Genomic DNA, 20044 nt, shown 5'->3' with positions numbered 1-20044 from the left:
ACGCTGCTGGATTTTGAACAGCGTGAGGTGGATGTTGGTCGGTGTGTTCTGATAGGATATATATATAGGCACGCTGCTGGATTTTGAAGGGCGTGAGGTGGATGTTGGTCGATGTGCTCTGCTAGGATATATAGGCACGCTGCTGGATTTTGAACAGCGTGAGGTGGATGTTGGTCGGTGTGTTCTGATAGGATATATAGGCACGCTGCTGGATTTTGAAGGGCGTGAGGTGGATGTTGGTCGGTGTGTTCTGCTAGGATATATAGGCACGCTGCTGGATTTTGAAGGGCGTGAGGTGGATGTTGGTCGGTGTGTTCTGCTAGAATATATAGGCACGCTGCTGGATTTTGAACAGCGTGAGGTGGATGTTGGTCGGTGTGTTCTGATAGGATATATAGGCACGCTGCTGGATTTTGAACAGCGTGAGGTGGATGTTGGTCGGTGTGTTCTGATAGGATATATAGGCACACTGCTGGATTTTGAACAGCGTGAGGTGGATGTTGGTCGGTGTGTTCTGCTAGAATATATAGGCACGCTGCTGGATTTTGAACAGCGTGAGGTGGATGTTGGTCGGTGTGTTCTGATAGGATATATAGGCACGCTGCTGGATTTTAAAGGGCGTGAGTTGGATGTTGGTCGGTGTGTTCTGATAGGATATATAGGCACGCTGCTGGATTTTGAAGGGCGTGAGGTGGATGTTGGTCGGTGTGTTCTGCTAGGATATATAGGCACGCTGCTGGATTTTGAAGGGCGTGAGGTGGATGTTGGTCGGTGTGTTCTGATAGGATATATAGGCACGCTGCTGGATTTTAAAGGGCGTGAGTTGGATGTTGGTCGGTGTGTTCTGATAGGATATATAGGCACGCTGCTGGATTTTGAAGGGTGTGAGGTGGATGTTGGTCGGTGTGCTCTGCTAGGATATATAGGCACGATGCTGGATTTTGAAGGGCGTGAGGTGGATTTCGGTTGGTGTGCTCTGCTAGGATATATAGACACGTTGCTGGATTTTGAAGGGTGTGAGGTGGATGTTGGTCGGTGTGTTCTGCTAGGATATATAGGCACGCTGCTGGATTTTGAAGGGCGTGAGGTGGATGTTGGTCGGTGTGTTCTGCTAGGATATATTGGCACGCTGTTGGATTTTGAAGGGCGTGAGGTGGATGTTGGTCGGTGTGTTCTGCTAGGATATATAGGCACGCTGCTGGATTTTGAAGGGCGTGAGGTGGATGTTGGTCGGTGTGTTCTGATAGGATATATAGGCATGCTGCTGGATTTTGAAGGGCGTGAGGTGGATGTTGCTCGGTGTGCTCTGCTAGGATATATAGGCACACTGCTGGATTTCGAAGGGCGTGAGGTGGATGTTGGTCGGTGTGTTCTGCTAGGATACATAGGCATGCAGCTGGATTTTGAAGGGCTGAGGTGGATTTTGGTTGGTGTGTTCTGCTAGAATATATAGGCACGCTGCTGGATTTTGGAGGGCGTGAGGTGGATGTTGGTCGTGTGTGCTGCTAGGATATATAGGCACGCTGCTGGATTTTGAAGGGCATGAGGTGGATTTTGGTTGGTGTGTTCTGCTAGGATATATAGGCACGTTGCTGGATTTTGAACGGCGTGAGGTGGATGTTGGTCGGTGTGCTCTGCTAGGATATATAGGCACACTGCTGGATTTTGAAGGGCGTGAGGTGGATGTTGGTCAGTGTGTTCTGCTAAAATGTATAGGCACGCTATTGGATTTTGAATGGCGTGTGGTGGATGTTGGTCGGTATGCTCTGCTAGGATATATAGGCACACTGCTGGATTTTGAAGGGCGTGAGGTAGATGTTGGTCGGTGTGTTCTGCTAGGATGTATAGGCACGCTGCTGGATTTTGAAGGGCGTGAGGTGGATGTTGGTCGGTGTGTTCTGCTAAAATGTATAGGCACGCTACTGGATTTTGAAGGGCGTGAGGTGGATGTTGGTCGGTGTGTTCTGCTAAAATGTATAGGCACGCTGCTGGATTTTGAAGGGCGTGAGGTGGATGTTGGTCGATGTGCTCTGCTAGAATATATAGGCACACTGCTGGATTTTGAAGGGCGTGAGGTGGATGTTGGTCGGTGTGTTCTGCTAGGATATAGGCATGCAGCTGGATTTTGAAGGGCGTGAGGTGGATGTTTGTCGGTGTGCTCTGCTAGGATATATAGGCACGCTGCTGGATTTTGAACAGCGTGAGGTGGATGTTGGTCAGTGTGCTCTGCTAGGATATATAGGCACGCTGCTGGATTTTGAAGGGCGTGAGGTGGATGTTGGTCGGTGTGTTCTGCTAGGATATATAGGCACGCTGCTGGATTTTGAAGGGCGTGAGGTGGATGTTTGTCGGTGTGCTCTGCTAGGATATATAGGCACGCTGCTGGATTTTGAAGGGCGTGAGGTGGATGTTGGTCGGTGTGTTCTGCTAGGATATATAGGCATGCAGCTGGATTTTGAAGGGCGTGAGGTGGATGTTGGTCGGTGTGTTCTGCTAAAATGTATAGGCACGCTGCTGGATTTTGAAGGGCGTGAGGTGGATGTCGGTCGATGTGCTCTGCTAGAATATATAGGCACACTGCTGGATTTTGAAGGGCGTGAGGTGGATGTTGGTCGGTGTGTTCTGCTAGGATATATAGGCATGCAGCTGGATTTTGAAGGGCGTGAGGTGGATGTTTGTCGGTGTGTTCTGCTAGGATATATAGGCACGCTGCTGGATTTTGTACAGCGTGAGGTGGATGTTGGTCAGTGTGCTCTGCTAGGATATATAGGCACGCTGCTGGATTTTGAAGGGCGTGAGGTGGATGTTGGTCGGTGTGTTCTGCTAGGATATATAGGCACGCTGCTGGATTTTGAAGGGCGTGAGGTGGATGTTTGTCGGTGTGCTCTGATAGGATATATAGGCACGCTGCTGGATTTTGAAGGGCGTGAGGTGGATGTTGGTCGGTGTGTTCTGCTAAAATGTATAGGCACGCTGCTGGATTTTGAAGGGTGTGAGGTGGATGTCGGTCGATGTGCTCTGCTAGAATATATAGGCACACTGCTGGATTTTGAAGGGCGTGAGGTGGATGTTGGTCGGTGTGTTCTGCTAGGATATATAGGCATGCAGCTGGATTTTGAAGGGCGTGAGGTGGATGTTTGTCGGTGTGTTCTGCTAGGATATATAGGCACGCTGCTGGATTTTGAACAGCGTGAGGTGGATGTTGGTCAGTGTGCTCTGCTAGGATATATAGGCACGCTGCTGGATTTTGAAGGGCGTGAGGTGGATGTTGGTCGGTGTGTTCTGCTAGGATATATAGGCACGCTGCTGGATTTTGAAGGGCGTGAGGTGGATGTTTGTCGGTGTGCTCTGATAGGATATATAGGCACGCTGCTGGATTTTGAAGGGTGTGAGGTGGATGTTGGTCGGTGTGTTCTGCTAGGATATATAGGCACGCTGCTGGATTTTGAAGGGCGTGAGGTGGATGTTGGTCGGTGTGTTCTGATAGGATATATAGGCACGCTGCTGGATTTTGAAGGGCGTGAGGTGGATTTTGGTCAGTGTGTTTTGATAGGATATATAGGCATGCTGCTGGATTTTGAAGGGCGTGAGGTGGATGTTGGTCGATGTGCTCTGCTAGGATATATAGGCACGCTGCTGGATTTTGAACAGCGTGAGGTGGATGTTGGTCGGTGTGTTCTGATAGGATATATAGGCACGCTGCTGGATTTTGAAGGGCGTGAGGTGGATGTTGGTCGGTGTGTTCTGCTAGGATATATAGGCACGCTGCTGGATTTTGAAGGGCGTGAGGTGGATGTTGGTCGGTGTGTTCTGATAGGATATATAGGCACGCTGCTGGATTTTGAAGGGCGTGAGGTGGATTTTGGTCAGTGTGTTTTGATAGGATATATAGGCACGCTGCTGGATTTTGAAGGGCGTGAGGTGGATGTTGGTCGATGTGCTCTGCTAGGATATATAGGCACGCTGCTGGATTTTGAACAGCGTGAGGTGGATGTTGGTCGGTGTGTTCTGATAGGATATATAGGCACGCTGCTGGATTTTGAAGGGCGTGAGGTGGATGTTGGTCGGTGTGTTCTGCTAGGATATATAGGCACGCTGCTGGATTTTGAAGGGCGTGAGGTGGATGTTGGTCGATGTGCTCTGCTAGGATATATAGGCACGCTGCTGGATTTTGAACAGCGTGAGGTGGATGTTGGTCGGTGTGTTCTGATAGGATATATAGGCACGCTGCTGGATTTTGAAGGGCGTGAGGTGGATGTTGGTCGGTGTGTTCTGCTAGGATATATAGGCACGCTGCTGGATTTTGAAGGGCGTGAGCTGGATGTTGGTCGGTGTGTTCTGCTAGAATATATAGGCACGCTGCTGGATTTTGAACAGCGTGAGGTGGATGTTGGTCGGTGTGTTCTGATAGGATATATAGGCACGCTGCTGGATTTTGAACAGCGTGAGGTGGATGTTGGTCGGTGTGTTCTGATAGGATATATATATAGGCACGCTGCTGGATTTTGAAGGGCGTGAGGTGGATGTTGGTCGATGTGCTCTGCTAGGATATATAGGCACGCTGCTGGATTTTGAACAGCGTGAGGTGGATGTTGGTCGGTGTGTTCTGATAGGATATATAGGCACGCTGCTGGATTTTGAAGGGCGTGAGGTGGATGTTGGTCGGTGTGTTCTGCTAGGATATATAGGCACGCTGCTGGATTTTGAAGGGCGTGAGCTGGATGTTGGTCGGTGTGTTCTGCTAGAATATATAGGCACGCTGCTGGATTTTGAACAGCGTGAGGTGGATGTTGGTCGGTGTGTTCTGATAGGATATATAGGCACGCTGCTGGATTTTGAACAGCGTGAGGTGGATGTTGGTCGGTGTGTTCTGATAGGATATATATATAGGCACGCTGCTGGATTTTGAAGGGCGTGAGGTGGATGTTGGTCGATGTGCTCTGCTAGGATATATAGGCACGCTGCTGGATTTTGAACAGCGTGAGGTGGATGTTGGTCGGTGTGTTCTGATAGGATATATAGGCACGCTGCTGGATTTTGAAGGGCGTGAGGTGGATGTTGGTCGGTGTGTTCTGCTAGGATATATAGGCACGCTGCTGGATTTTGAAGGGCGTGAGGTGGATGTTGGTCGATGTGCTCTGCTAGGATATATAGGCACGCTGCTGGATTTTGAACAGCGTGAGGTGGATGTTGGTCGGTGTGTTCTGATAGGATATATAGGCACGCTGCTGGATTTTGAAGGGCGTGAGGTGGATGTTGGTCGGTGTGTTCTGCTAGGATATATAGGCACGCTGCTGGATTTTGAAGGGCGTGAGGTGGATGTTGGTCGGTGTGTTCTGCTAGAATATATAGGCACGCTGCTGGATTTTGAACAGCGTGAGGTGGATGTTGGTCGGTGTGTTCTGATAGGATATATAGGCACGCTGCTGGATTTTGAACAGCGTGAGGTGGATGTTGGTCGGTGTGTTCTGATAGGATATATAGGCACACTGCTGGATTTTGAACAGCGTGAGGTGGATGTTGGTCGGTGTGTTCTGCTAGAATATATAGGCACGCTGCTGGATTTTGAACAGCGTGAGGTGGATGTTGGTCGGTGTGTTCTGATAGGATATATAGGCACGCTGCTGGATTTTGAAGGGCGTGAGGTGGATGTTGGTCGATGTGCTCTGCTAGGATATATAGGCACGCTGCTGGATTTTGAACAGCGTGAGGTGGATGTTGGTCGGTGTGTTCTGATAGGATATATAGGCACGCTGCTGGATTTTGAAGGGCGTGAGGTGGATGTTGGTCGGTGTGTTCTGCTAGGATATATAGGCACGCTGCTGGATTTTGAAGGGCGTGAGGTGGATGTTGGTCGATGTGCTCTGCTAGGATATATAGGCACGCTGCTGGATTTTGAACAGCGTGAGGTGGATGTTGGTCGGTGTGTTCTGATAGGATATATAGGCACGCTGCTGGATTTTGAAGGGCGTGAGGTGGATGTTGGTCGGTGTGTTCTGCTAGGATATATAGGCACGCTGCTGGATTTTGAAGGGCGTGAGGTGGATGTTGGTCGGTGTGTTCTGATAGGATATATAGGCACGCTGCTGGATTTTGAAGGGCGTGAGGTGGATTTTGGTCAGTGTGTTTTGATAGGATATATAGGCACGCTGCTGGATTTTGAAGGGCGTGAGGTGGATGTTGGTCGATGTGCTCTGCTAGGATATATAGGCACGCTGCTGGATTTTGAACAGCGTGAGGTGGATGTTGGTCGGTGTGTTCTGATAGGATATATAGGCACGCTGCTGGATTTTGAAGGGCGTGAGGTGGATGTTGGTCGGTGTGTTCTGCTAGGATATATAGGCACGCTGCTGGATTTTGAAGGGCGTGAGGTGGATGTTGGTCGATGTGCTCTGCTAGGATATATAGGCACGCTGCTGGATTTTGAACAGCGTGAGGTGGATGTTGGTCGGTGTGTTCTGATAGGATATATAGGCACGCTGCTGGATTTTGAAGGGCGTGAGGTGGATGTTGGTCGGTGTGTTCTGCTAGGATATATAGGCACGCTGCTGGATTTTGAAGGGCGTGAGGTGGATGTTGGTCGGTGTGTTCTGCTAGAATATATAGGCACGCTGCTGGATTTTGAACAGCGTGAGGTGGATGTTGGTCGGTGTGTTCTGATAGGATATATAGGCACGCTGCTGGATTTTGAACAGCGTGAGGTGGATGTTGGTCGGTGTGTTCTGATAGGATATATAATTAGGCACGCTGCTGGATTTTGAAGGGCGTGAGGTGGATGTTGGTCGATGTGCTCTGCTAGGATATATAGGCACGCTGCTGGATTTTGAACAGCGTGAGGTGGATGTTGGTCGGTGTGTTCTGATAGGATATATAGGCACGCTGCTGGATTTTGAAGGGCGTGAGGTGGATGTTGGTCGGTGTGTTCTGCTAGGATATATAGGCACGCTGCTGGATTTTGAAGGGCGTGAGCTGGATGTTGGTCGGTGTGTTCTGCTAGAATATATAGGCACGCTGCTGGATTTTGAACAGCGTGAGGTGGATGTTGGTCGGTGTGTTCTGATAGGATATATAGGCACGCTGCTGGATTTTGAACAGCGTGAGGTGGATGTTGGTCGGTGTGTTCTGATAGGATATATATATAGGCACGCTGCTGGATTTTGAAGGGCGTGAGGTGGATGTTGGTCGATGTGCTCTGCTAGGATATATAGGCACGCTGCTGGATTTTGAACAGCGTGAGGTGGATGTTGGTCGGTGTGTTCTGATAGGATATATAGGCACGCTGCTGGATTTTGAAGGGCGTGAGGTGGATGTTGGTCGGTGTGTTCTGCTAGGATATATAGGCACGCTGCTGGATTTTGAAGGGCGTGAGGTGGATGTTGGTCGATGTGCTCTGCTAGGATATATAGGCACGCTGCTGGATTTTGAACAGCGTGAGGTGGATGTTGGTCGGTGTGTTCTGATAGGATATATAGGCACGCTGCTGGATTTTGAAGGGCGTGAGGTGGATGTTGGTCGGTGTGTTCTGCTAGGATATATAGGCACGCTGCTGGATTTTGAAGGGCGTGAGGTGGATGTTGGTCGGTGTGTTCTGCTAGAATATATAGGCACGCTGCTGGATTTTGAACAGCGTGAGGTGGATGTTGGTCGGTGTGTTCTGATAGGATATATAGGCACGCTGCTGGATTTTGAACAGCGTGAGGTGGATGTTGGTCGGTGTGTTCTGATAGGATATATAGGCACACTGCTGGATTTTGAACAGCGTGAGGTGGATGTTGGTCGGTGTGTTCTGCTAGAATATATAGGCACGCTGCTGGATTTTGAACAGCGTGAGGTGGATGTTGGTCGGTGTGTTCTGATAGGATATATAGGCACGCTGCTGGATTTTGAAGGGCGTGAGGTGGATGTTGGTCGATGTGCTCTGCTAGGATATATAGGCACGCTGCTGGATTTTGAACAGCGTGAGGTGGATGTTGGTCGGTGTGTTCTGATAGGATATATAGGCACGCTGCTGGATTTTGAAGGGCGTGAGGTGGATGTTGGTCGGTGTGTTCTGCTAGGATATATAGGCACGCTGCTGGATTTTGAAGGGCGTGAGGTGGATGTTGGTCGATGTGCTCTGCTAGGATATATAGGCACGCTGCTGGATTTTGAACAGCGTGAGGTGGATGTTGGTCGGTGTGTTCTGATAGGATATATAGGCACGCTGCTGGATTTTGAAGGGCGTGAGGTGGATGTTGGTCGGTGTGTTCTGCTAGGATATATAGGCACGCTGCTGGATTTTGAAGGGCGTGAGGTGGATGTTGGTCGGTGTGTTCTGCTAGAATATATAGGCACGCTGCTGGATTTTGAACAGCGTGAGGTGGATGTTGGTCGGTGTGTTCTGATAGGATATATAGGCACGCTGCTGGATTTTGAACAGCGTGAGGTGGATGTTGGTCGGTGTGTTCTGATAGGATATATAGGCACACTGCTGGATTTTGAACAGCGTGAGGTGGATGTTGGTCGGTGTGTTCTGCTAGAATATATAGGCACGCTGCTGGATTTTGAACAGCGTGAGGTGGATGTTGGTCGGTGTGTTCTGATAGGATATATAGGCACGCTGCTGGATTTTAAAGGGCGTGAGTTGGATGTTGGTCGGTGTGTTCTGATAGGATATATAGGCACGCTGCTGGATTTTGAAGGGCGTGAGGTGGATGTTGGTCGGTGTGTTCTGCTAGGATATATAGGCACGCTGCTGGATTTTGAAGGGCGTGAGGTGGATGTTGGTCGGTGTGTTCTGCTAGAATATATAGGCACGCTGCTGGATTTTGAACAGCGTGAGGTGGATGTTGGTCGGTGTGTTCTGATAGGATATATATATAGGCACGCTGCTGGATTTTGAAGGGCGTGAGGTGGATGTTGGTCGATGTGCTCTGCTAGGATATATAGGCACGCTGCTGGATTTTGAACAGCGTGAGGTGGATGTTGGTCGGTGTGTTCTGATAGGATATATATATAGGCACGCTGCTGGATTTTGAAGGGCGTGAGGTGGATGTTGGTCGATGTGCTCTGCTAGGATATATAGGCACGCTGCTGGATTTTGAACAGCGTGAGGTGGATGTTGGTCGGTGTGTTCTGATAGGATATATAGGCACGCTGCTGGATTTTAAAGGGCGTGAGTTGGATGTTGGTCGGTGTGTTCTGATAGGATATATAGGCACGCTGCTGGATTTTGAAGGGCGTGAGGTGGATGTTGGTCGGTGTGTTCTGCTAGGATATATAGGCACGCTGCTGGATTTTGAAGGGCGTGAGGTGGATGTTGGTCGATGTGCTCTGCTAGGATATATAGGCACGCTGCTGGATTTTGAACAGCGTGAGGTGGATGTTGGTCGGTGTGTTCTGATAGGATATATAGGCACGCTGCTGGATTTTGAAGGGCGTGAGGTGGATGTTGGTCGGTGTGTTCTGCTAGGATATATAGGCACGCTGCTGGATTTTGAAGGGCGTGAGGTGGATGTTGGTCGGTGTGTTCTGATAGGATATATAGGCACGCTGCTGGATTTTGAAGGGCGTGAGGTGGATTTTGGTCAGTGTGTTTTGATAGGATATATAGGCACGCTGCTGGATTTTGAAGGGCGTGAGGTGGATGTTGGTCGATGTGCTCTGCTAGGATATATAGGCACGCTGCTGGATTTTGAACAGCGTGAGGTGGATGTTGGTCGGTGTGTTCTGATAGGATATATAGGCACGCTGCTGGATTTTGAAGGGCGTGAGGTGGATGTTGGTCGGTGTGTTCTGCTAGGATATATAGGCACGCTGCTGGATTTTGAAGGGCGTGAGGTGGATGTTGGTCGATGTGCTCTGCTAGGATATATAGGCACGCTGCTGGATTTTGAACAGCGTGAGGTGGATGTTGGTCGGTGTGTTCTGATAGGATATATAGGCACGCTGCTGGATTTTGAAGGGCGTGAGGTGGATGTTGGTCGGTGTGTTCTGCTAGGATATATAGGCACGCTGCTGGATTTTGAAGGGCGTGAGGTGGATGTTGGTCGGTGTGTTCTGCTAGAATATATAGGCACGCTGCTGGATTTTGAACAGCGTGAGGTGGATGTTGGTCGGTGTGTTCTGATAGGATATATAGGCACGCTGCTGGATTTTGAACAGCGTGAGGTGGATGTTGGTCGGTGTGTTCTGATAGGATATATAGGCACACTGCTGGATTTTGAACAGCGTGAGGTGGATGTTGGTCGGTGTGTTCTGCTAGAATATATAGGCACGCTGCTGGATTTTGAACAGCGTGAGGTGGATGTTGGTCGGTGTGTTCTGATAGGATATATAGGCACGCTGCTGGATTTTAAAGGGCGTGAGTTGGATGTTGGTCGGTGTGTTCTGATAGGATATATAGGCACGCTGCTGGATTTTGAAGGGCGTGAGGTGGATGTTGGTCGGTGTGTTCTGCTAGGATATATAGGCACGCTGCTGGATTTTGAAGGGCGTGAGGTGGATGTTGGTCGGTGTGTTCTGCTAGAATATATAGGCACGCTGCTGGATTTTGAACAGCGTGAGGTGGATGTTGGTCGGTGTGTTCTGATAGGATATATATATAGGCACGCTGCTGGATTTTGAAGGGCGTGAGGTGGATGTTGGTCGATGTGCTCTGCTAGGATATATAGGCACGCTGCTGGATTTTGAACAGCGTGAGGTGGATGTTGGTCGGTGTGTTCTGATAGGATATATATATAGGCACGCTGCTGGATTTTGAAGGGCGTGAGGTGGATGTTGGTCGATATGCTCTGCTAGGATATATAGGCACGCTGCTGGATTTTGAACAGCGTGAGGTGGATGTTGGTCGGTGTGTTCTGATAGGATATATAGGCACGCTGCTGGATTTTAAAGGGCGTGAGTTGGATGTTGGTCGGTGTGTTCTGATAGGATATATAGGCACGCTGCTGGATTTTGAAGGGCGTGAGGTGGATGTTGGTCGGTGTGTTCTGCTAGGATATATAGGCACGCTGCTGGATTTTGAAGGGCGTGAGGTGGATGTTGGTCGATGTGCTCTGCTAGGATATATAGGCACGCTGCTGGATTTTGAACAGCGTGAGGTGGATGTTGGTCGGTGTGTTCTGATAGGATATATAGGCACGCTGCTGGATTTTAAAGGGCGTGAGTTGGATGTTGGTCGGTGTGTTCTGATAGGATATATAGGCACGCTGCTGGATTTTGAAGGGCGTGAGGTGGATGTTGGTCGGTGTGTTCTGCTAGGATATATAGGCACGCTGCTGGATTTTGAAGGGCGTGAGGTGGATGTTGGTCGGTGTGTTCTGCTAGAATATATAGGCACGCTGCTGGATTTTGAACAGCGTGAGGTGGATGTTGGTCGGTGTGTTCTGATAGGATATATATATAGGCACGCTGCTGGATTTTGAAGGGCGTGAGGTGGATGTTGGTCGGTGTGTTCTGATAGGATATATAGGCACGCTGCTGGATTTTGAAGGGCGTGAGGTGGATGTTGGTCGGTGTGTTCTGATAGGATATATATATAGGCACGCTGCTGGATTTTGAACAGCGTGAGGTGGATGTTGGTCGGTGTGTTTTGATAGGATATATGTGCGTTTGTCTGCATGTGCATTAATACACCCACGCACTTAGTCCCAAAACTATTGATATGGCATCCCCACTCCCTACCAGAATTAAAAAGGACATTACAGCAGAAAAACTACTCCCTCACCTCCTTCCTTCTCTTAACAAAGCTAACAATAACGCAGACCCTTTACTAGTAGAGGTTTTTAATAATGCGATGACCAAGGCCTTGGACACTATTGCCCCACTTAAACTGCGCAAAGCTAGACAGAAATCTCACCTCAATGCATGGTTCATGCCTCAACTTAAAGAACTAAGATTACAAAAATGAAATCTGCAATCTATCTGCCGTCACTCCCCTATCACTGGCAACAAGGTTAAACTAACGGAACTCTCCAAACACTACAAAAAAGAAATAATCAATACTAAAAAGAATATATTCAACAAGAGAATTGCAAAGGCCAAATCCAACACTAAGGAACTTTTCACTATCCTTCGTGAAATGGAATCCCCAACTCCGCTGGCAGATACTGTCCCAAAGGACAAGCCAGGGTGCACTGCAATCCAAAATGCACTTTTGAATAAAATGACATCGCTCCAACAGAAAATAGCTAACAAAAAGGCCTCGCTGCCTCCCTCAGAGCAACAACCATCCCCTCACGCAGGGAACAATATGACATTACCATTTACATTCTAAGAAATCTCCATCCTTGACAAGGAGAAAATCATACTCTCTCTAAAACCATCAAATTCTAAGGGTGACAGCTGCCGTGCCCAAATTATAAAGGACGCTGTTAGAGACTTAGCCACGTTCATCTCTAAGCTCATCAACGCATCTTTTAAAACCAATACAATGCCGAATAACCTTAAAGAATCTTGGGTCCTAGACTCTACCATTCCTACTAACTATGGACCCATCACCACCGTCCCCTTTCTACTCTAAATTATTGATAGAGTAGCCTACATTCAACTTCAGGAATACCTAGAAGCTAATCATTTACTAGGATCACGACTGTCTGGCTTCCGCCCACTCCACGGAACGGAAACAGCCCTGCTAGACCTTAAGACCCAAATTGGCGAGTTGAAGGACAATGGGCAAACAGCTATGCTACTTGACCTGGACCTCTCTGCAGCTTTCGACCTAGTGGATCGTGCAGTCTTATGCAACCACCTAAGGTCGGCGGCACACTTTTCAGGGGAAGCCATAGCCTGGGTCCAATCCTTCCTGGCCAACGGACACTGCAAGTCTTTTCCCCATCACCTGCTGCTGACCCAATTTAAATATCAAATACCCCAAGGATCCTGTGTCTCACCCACTATGTATAACATTTTTACTAAGCCTTTGTTTGACAAATTGGACAGACTGGGTATCACCTAGACAAATTATGCAGATGATACCGAGATCCTCATCCCCCTTTCGGGCAACCTTTCCGAGGACACAGCCTTATTAAACAGGGTATACCTCCTCATTCAGGCATGGATGGTATCTCATGGCCTCTGCCTGAATGACAATAAAACCGAGATACTAATCCTAGGCTCTGAAACCAACATTAAAAAACGTAGCCCTAGCTATACCGCCTTTAACATCGACAACAATCTCATCAAGGTGATGCCTGTGGTCAAGACATTAGGCTTCTATCTTGACGCTACCCTCTCATTTAAGAAACAAGTTAACTCACTTGCATCCACAACATCCTACACCTCCAAGCTCATCTGAGCATGTAGACCATTCCTCTCTACCTCAAGCTGCATCACCCTGGCCAATGCCCTTGTAATGTCTAGATTAGACTATTGTAATGCCCTGTATTCAGGTGCCAACAAATATGTCACGGATAAAATTGAAAGAATGCAAAATAATGCCCTAAGAGCAGCTCTGAATATCCCCATCAAAGAACACATCTCCAATGCTAGAGAGGTTCACTGGTTAAAAATATCTGACAGGATCCTCTTGAAAACAGTCTCTCTTACCTCTAAATGCCTGAATAACTTAGCACCACCTTACCTTGCCGAAAGGATAAACAGGAGATCTACCACCCATCCAGCGAGAGCAGCCAATGCCCACACTCTAGAGACGCCTAGATGTAAACTAGTTACAGCTGGTGGAACCAGCTTCCCAGTCATAGCTGCACAAACCTGTAACGTGCTCCCGCCTGACCTCAGAAAGGAACAACCGTATCCCAAATTTAAACTTAATGTACAAATGACCAGTAGCTAGCCTCCTGCCTGTACCTTGCACTACCATTGTATTAGACGCTAACCATGCTTTATTGCTTGTATCATGTCATATTTATATACACAACTGTAATTCACCATTCCACTGTAACCAGATTGGCAGTAATTTTCTATTACCAGTATGTATATATATTGAGTGTACACACTCTGTAAACTGAGCTTAAGTTATCTAATCCTACTGCGCCCAGCTGCCCAAGGGTTCGGTTCGCAATACTAAATAAACAAACTTGCGTTATTCTGCACATGGGCATTAATACACCCACACACTTCTATTAGTCTGCATGTGCATTAATACACCCACACACTTGCGTTTGTCTGCATGTGCATTAATACACCCACACACTTGCGTTTGTCTGCATGTGCATTAATACACAAACACATTTGTATTAGTCTGCACGTGCATTAATACACCCACACACTTGCATTAGTGTGCACATGGGCATTAATACACCCACACACTTGCAGAGCCGACTCCAGCTCCCATCCTGACACCTCCGCCCACCCCCTCCTATTCTATTCCGGGAGGGGGGGTGTAAAGGTCTCCAGGGAGCAGTGGAGGAGGCACTGGGGGTCTGCGGGGCAGAGCCCATCCTGCACTTCCTTCTGCGACACCGGGAGGAGGAGGTGCCCGTTCCCAGCCTGGAAAGACACTGGAGCCTTGTTTACAGGCACCCTGAATGGGAGGGTGGAACATCTCTCCCTGCCTAGATCTTGCAAAGGAGGGAAGTCGTTGGTAGGTGGTCTAATTCTTGTTGCACAATGTAGCAGGTGGGAAGTGCTGTGGGTGCTGGGCAGGGGAGTCGTGTCACTTTATCCTACTCCGAGACTGCGGGCCTCATTACAAGATTGCTGTTAAAAATCCCAAAATACCGTTATGCCGTAGCCACCGATACCGGCATGCTCTGTGTGTGGATACAACAGCTCATTCCGAGCATGCAATGCCGTACTAATTGGCATGCCGGTAACGTTAGCACGTTAGCATCGGCATACCGGTAAAGCTGTCAGAAACCCACATAACGGCACCATCGATGCCATTAACAACAACACCGGCATCAACAACCCGTAAACAACGGTAACGTCAACACTGGAACCGGAAGTAACGTCATTGCGCCGGAATGGGAAACTCGCTGGTGCCCATCTTTAAAAATACAATCCATTGCACTCCTCCACACACAGGAGTTGTCCAGTGAAGGAGCACCAAGGAACATGTCTGCAGCACATGGAAACATCCGACAGCGCAAACCAAGGTTCAGTGAGCCTGAACTAAACCTGCTCGCTGACACCCTTGTGGAAAAGGCAGAAGAAGTCTTTGGAGGGGACATGCGCAGGCCTGCACTGCTGCGCAAGCAAGACATATGGACTGAAGTGGCCAACAAAGTCTCAGCAGTGGGCACGAAACTGAGGACTGTGAGGGACTGTCGGAAACGATGGGATGACCTGCGCCTCAGAGTGCACAACCTATTGTCAGCAGAGCACAGCCAGGCGCAGGCCACTGGAGGCGGACGATGTTGACCACTGAAACTGCACATATGGGAAGAAAAATGTGCCTCCATCATGAACATGGACAGCATAGAGGGTGTTGGAGATGCAGAGCACGGTGCCACAATGTCTGGGGAAGCAGATGAGTGACCATGACTAACATCCCATGTACTCCATTTGTCCCCTCATGGCCAATAGTGCCTCGTGTATGACTGTCCCCCGACACCTGCCGCCCTGCAAGACACCGACTTGACCCTCCAACAGAAACCAATTCCTACCATGAAGAATGCCAACAAGCAACAAAGGCACACACCACATGTCCCATGCAATGCAGACAGACACACCGGCAGCATGCGTCAACACATATCACCGAGTCCCACATGTCCCCTGTACATGGCACAATCAACCCCAGTCCAAGAACCATGCACCATTGCCACCATCCACAAAGGCCCCCCTTGCCCCTTCCCGCTGCCAACACACCAATGACCACACCAACACAAGCATACAACTTCCCCCACACAGGCAGCCCACACACGTCCACAAGCCAGAGCAGCATATACATGACATCCGTGGCGGAACCCAACTGCTACCCAACCGACATGAACATCCCACAACGTGCACACACATCAGGATGTACCAACTCAGTTCCCCCCCACACGTGTGCCGCAGGATAGGGGCCACCCCATGAGGATGAAGATGTACATGACAGATAATTGTACAAAGAGCGATGGCTGTCACATGGGTGATGAGACAATAATGTACCCCTGCATTGTCGCCCACAGGCGCCACATCAGACAGTGAGGGCGAGCTTGCCACTACACCAACGATCACTGCACGGCGCAACACACAGAAGAAGACCCCCAGCATCCAGGAATCTGGACGCAGCGACAGTAGACATGGGTCCACGGCCTCCACTTCACGTACCCCCAGCCACTCCCACAAACCTGCCAGCCTCAAGAAGAAGGCAACAACACCTGCAGGCAAGGGCCACCAGCAGCAGCACGGCCAAACATCAGTGGCAAACGTGCCATGCCGTGCCAGTACACCATGCATGGGGCTAGCGACACAAGAAGCTGAAGCGGCATCACCGCAAATGGACATTGCAGATCTGCCACAATCACCATCAGTAAGCATGCCCCTGACCCCCATTTCGCCATTACGTAGCATGCCTGAGCTGGAGGAATCAGGTACACCCACACATACTCCAGAAAGGCCGAGTACAGGGCATGCAACAGCTGTACGCGGCACCGCAGAGGGCATTGCTCACGCAGATGATGCAGATGACCACCAGTAACCGGACCCTGTATTCACCCCACCTGGCCCCTGCAGCCCAACACCCATGCCGGAATACGCCACATCCACAACATTGAGGCCTGCCTCACCCGCACCGAGCAGCGCCAGGAGGCAACACATGCCCTAATAGACCGATACATCAACGTGGCAGAACAAACGCGGCAAACCATGCAGGACAGCACCAGGAACACATCACGGATGCCTGGGCGGGTGACAGAGGCGGTCTAGCAACTGGCCAGAAGGGTGCGTGAGGGCAACAAGGTCATGTCCTCCATGGTAGAATCAATAAACCTCCTTGTGACTGCCATCGCAGAACAAAGGCACCTCATCACGCCGTCGGTAGAATCTGCCAGTGCCACTCCTAGCCAATCCACACATGGGAGCCCCGTGCGGTGTTCTGTTAGGTTGACACGTCAGATGGGGGCCCACCCACCTGCAGAAAAGAGGGGGCGGAATTAGGCCTTGGTCTAGAGTGCGTGGTGGGGGGCATCAGTTGGGGAAGGGATGTTGGACTTTGGGGTGTTGTCTGTGGGGTGGGTGGGTGCAATTGTGTTACACAGGGAAAGGGTGTGTTGCGGAATATAATGGGGACCTTTTGGTGTGGGTAGTTCAACTGGTCAGGATTGGACAGATGTCCATGTTCAACCTGTTTCATAATGTACATAGTTCACTATATAATTAATACACTTGTGTTGTATCAAAAAACAGGTGTCTGGCCATTCTTTTCTGTAGTGTTTAAGTATTCATTGTTACACAGTGCACATCACCCAGTGTGACCACATCCATAGCCATGTGTGATGAATTCATCAGAAATAATTTGCAACTAAAGCTTGTCGTGGAGCCTGCCCATCATGGCCATGGTGATGGTGAGGGATCCCAGCACCCTCATCATCATCGTCATTATCATCCTGTGGCATCATGTCCATGTCCGGGGGCAGGGCTACGTTGCGACGGATGCACATGTTGTGGAGCATTGCACAGACCATCACAATATGGCCCACCCTCTCAGGGCCATAGATGAGTGCACCCCCAGACCTGCTCAGGCAGCGGAAACGACTCTTCAGTAGTGCAAATGTCTGTTCTATAGTCACGCAAGTCTTTGCATGGGTTCGATTGTACGGCTCTTCATGTCCGTTGTGTGGACGCCTGATTGGGGTCAGCAGCCCGCCCATCAGTGGATACCCAGCATCACCTGCATGCGGGCAAGAGGAAGGGGAGCTGTGGTGTCTTGCATCTTTTGACCATCATGGTTGTAACAATAGTGTTTTGGCAGGATGCACAGGGTTTCCATTCGTGCAGTGTGCACCTGTACCCCAGGATGGTGCACTGATGCAACATGTGGACATGGCCCACCCAGCAGGCAGGTTCCCAGCACTGGCAACAACCCCCCCCCCCCACCAATCATTACCCCACATGGCCCACCCAGCAGGCAGGGTTTCCCGGCACTAGCAACAACCCCCCCTCGTCAATGCTTGTGGCACTGTGGTCAGACTCACCCAACAGCCAGGTATGGGGCTCAGCATGTCGATCCATGTAGCGGGGAAGCGTCGAGTTCCGCAGGACCATTGCGCCGTGTGTGGAGCTTGGTTACCTGGCACAGCAGTGTGTTATAATTTGGCTAGCATTACACACCATCTGGACATTTAGTGAATGGTACTGCTTCGATTTGTGCTGGGGTTAGTGTGAATGGGCTCACACGTTGCCGGGGTATTGTTGGGTGCCTGCAGGGCACAATGTCCTGCACATTGGGCATGTGCTGTGCCCTTCCTGCATTCCTTCTCCTCCTGCGCATTTGTAGCGTGGCCTGCCCCACTGCCTCCTCATAGAGTAGCTGTTCCTGCATGTACTCCTGCTCCAGCAGTGCTAGTGCCAGTATTAGCATTTTTCCTTTGGGAGGGGTGTGGTGTGTGTGGGCGGGGGCTGCCTCTATGCTGTGCCTGGGTTTCAATGGTGTCCACCTGTGCTGTTTTAGTACTCCTGATTTAGTATCTCACCTGATCCCTGTTAATGCCAGTCCTGCGATGCCGGTATTTAAGGCATCATTTATGGCCTTATTACCGGTAATGTTCATGCCGGTATTTGCATGTACGTTCACCTCGGAATGTGCACTGCTCTGCGGCATGCTGGTGTTGAGGGCACGGCAGGCGTATGTCAGGGCTCCTGTCGGCATCAGGGATGCCGCTCACAGAGGGACCAGTGCCGTTAACGCCTCCCTTAAGGGTTGTAATAGTCCGGTCTGGTAAACGATGCCGGTATTCCCTTACCGGTATCGTTATTACTGGAACGCCAAGCTTGTAATGAGGCCCTGCTACTTTCTGGTGATGCATTGGGGCTAAACGACTCCCACCCTTATCCTCTTCACCAAAGGAGTAATTCTCCTAGGGTCTCATTACGACCCTGGCGCTAAGGGGTTAACGGCGCCGTAAAAGGCTGCGGCGCCGTTAACCCCTTAGCGCCTAATTACGAGGCGTCTTTGCGGCTCCCGACCTTAACGGCTGGTCTGGACCAGCCGTTTAAGTAGGGACCTGCAAAGGGACCTTGAAGGTAATTACGGTACCGCAATTTGAGGTACCGTAATTACTGCCTTCCCCATTCCCATTGAGCCCTATGGGGCAAAAATGGGAATGGGGAAGGGCCAATGGTGCATTGGGAATTACCGCCCCACAGTGCTTTAAGTGGGGTAAGGAATTGAGGGGGGGGCCCTCGTTTGGGGGCGTGGCTTCCATTGTGGGAGTGGCCAAAAAGTGCACAAATCATAGTAGGGTGCGCAAACAAATATATAAATGTATTTGAGCATTTATATATTTGTTTGCGTACTACTATGGTTTGTGACTTTTCAAGCCTTCTTTTATATACATAGCAATGTTACATATTTCTATGTTTATAAAAGGTGGCTTGTAAGTTACGCACACTTGTGTGCTTACCTTACTATGGTCTGTGTACTTTTCAAGCTGCCTTTTATAAACATAGACATTTGTAACATATGTCTATATTTATAAAACACAGCTTGAAAAGTAGGCATCTTTTATAAAGCGTTGAGGACGACGGACAAAACCCAAGGTGGCTTTGTCCGTCGACAAAGCTTTATAAAAGATGCCTTGAATTGTGTACGATTCAAGCAGTTTGTTATAAACATAGAAATATTTCTACGTTTATAAAAGATGGCTTAAACGTACACAGTTGAAGGCATCTTTTATAAAGCCTTGCCAAAGGAGAAAGGCGCCTCGAGCTCAGTGATCTCTGCTCTGAGCAGAGATCACAGACCCTGAGGCGTCTTTCACCCTCTGCGAACCCGCGGGCTCCGTGATCTAATCTGCATATTTGATCATGGAGCCCGCGGGTTCGCTGAGGGTCAGTGACCTGGCGAGGGAAAACTAAAGGACTCTAGCTTCCTCTGATGGCCCCTCAGATGAGGGGTCATCAGAGAAAGTTACAGTGACTGACGGAAGTGCCAGCCAGGCACAGCAACGGTGTGCCTGGC

At 49.6% G+C, this 20044-nt stretch overlaps 1 long non-coding RNA gene across 1 annotated transcript in view; it reads right to left on the bottom strand.

The window, feature by feature from the left end:
• The window catches only part of LOC138564170 (uncharacterized), a 50248-nt gene extending 30530 nt beyond the window's left edge, over nt 1-19718 (bottom strand). The window contains exon 1 of the long non-coding RNA XR_011300134.1: nt 18060-19718. This is a non-coding gene — a long non-coding RNA (uncharacterized lncRNA). The remainder of the gene's footprint in view (nt 1-18059) is intronic.
• Nucleotides 19719-20044: the final 326 nt, after the last annotated feature.

The sequence above is a fragment of the Ambystoma mexicanum genome, chromosome 1p (genome assembly GCF_040938575.1).
Source record: "Ambystoma mexicanum isolate Mex_15411 chromosome 1p, UKY_AmexF1_1, whole genome shotgun sequence".
Taxonomy (NCBI): Eukaryota; Metazoa; Chordata; class Amphibia; order Caudata; family Ambystomatidae; genus Ambystoma; species Ambystoma mexicanum.
This window is presented reverse-complemented; position numbering and strand designations above follow the sequence as displayed.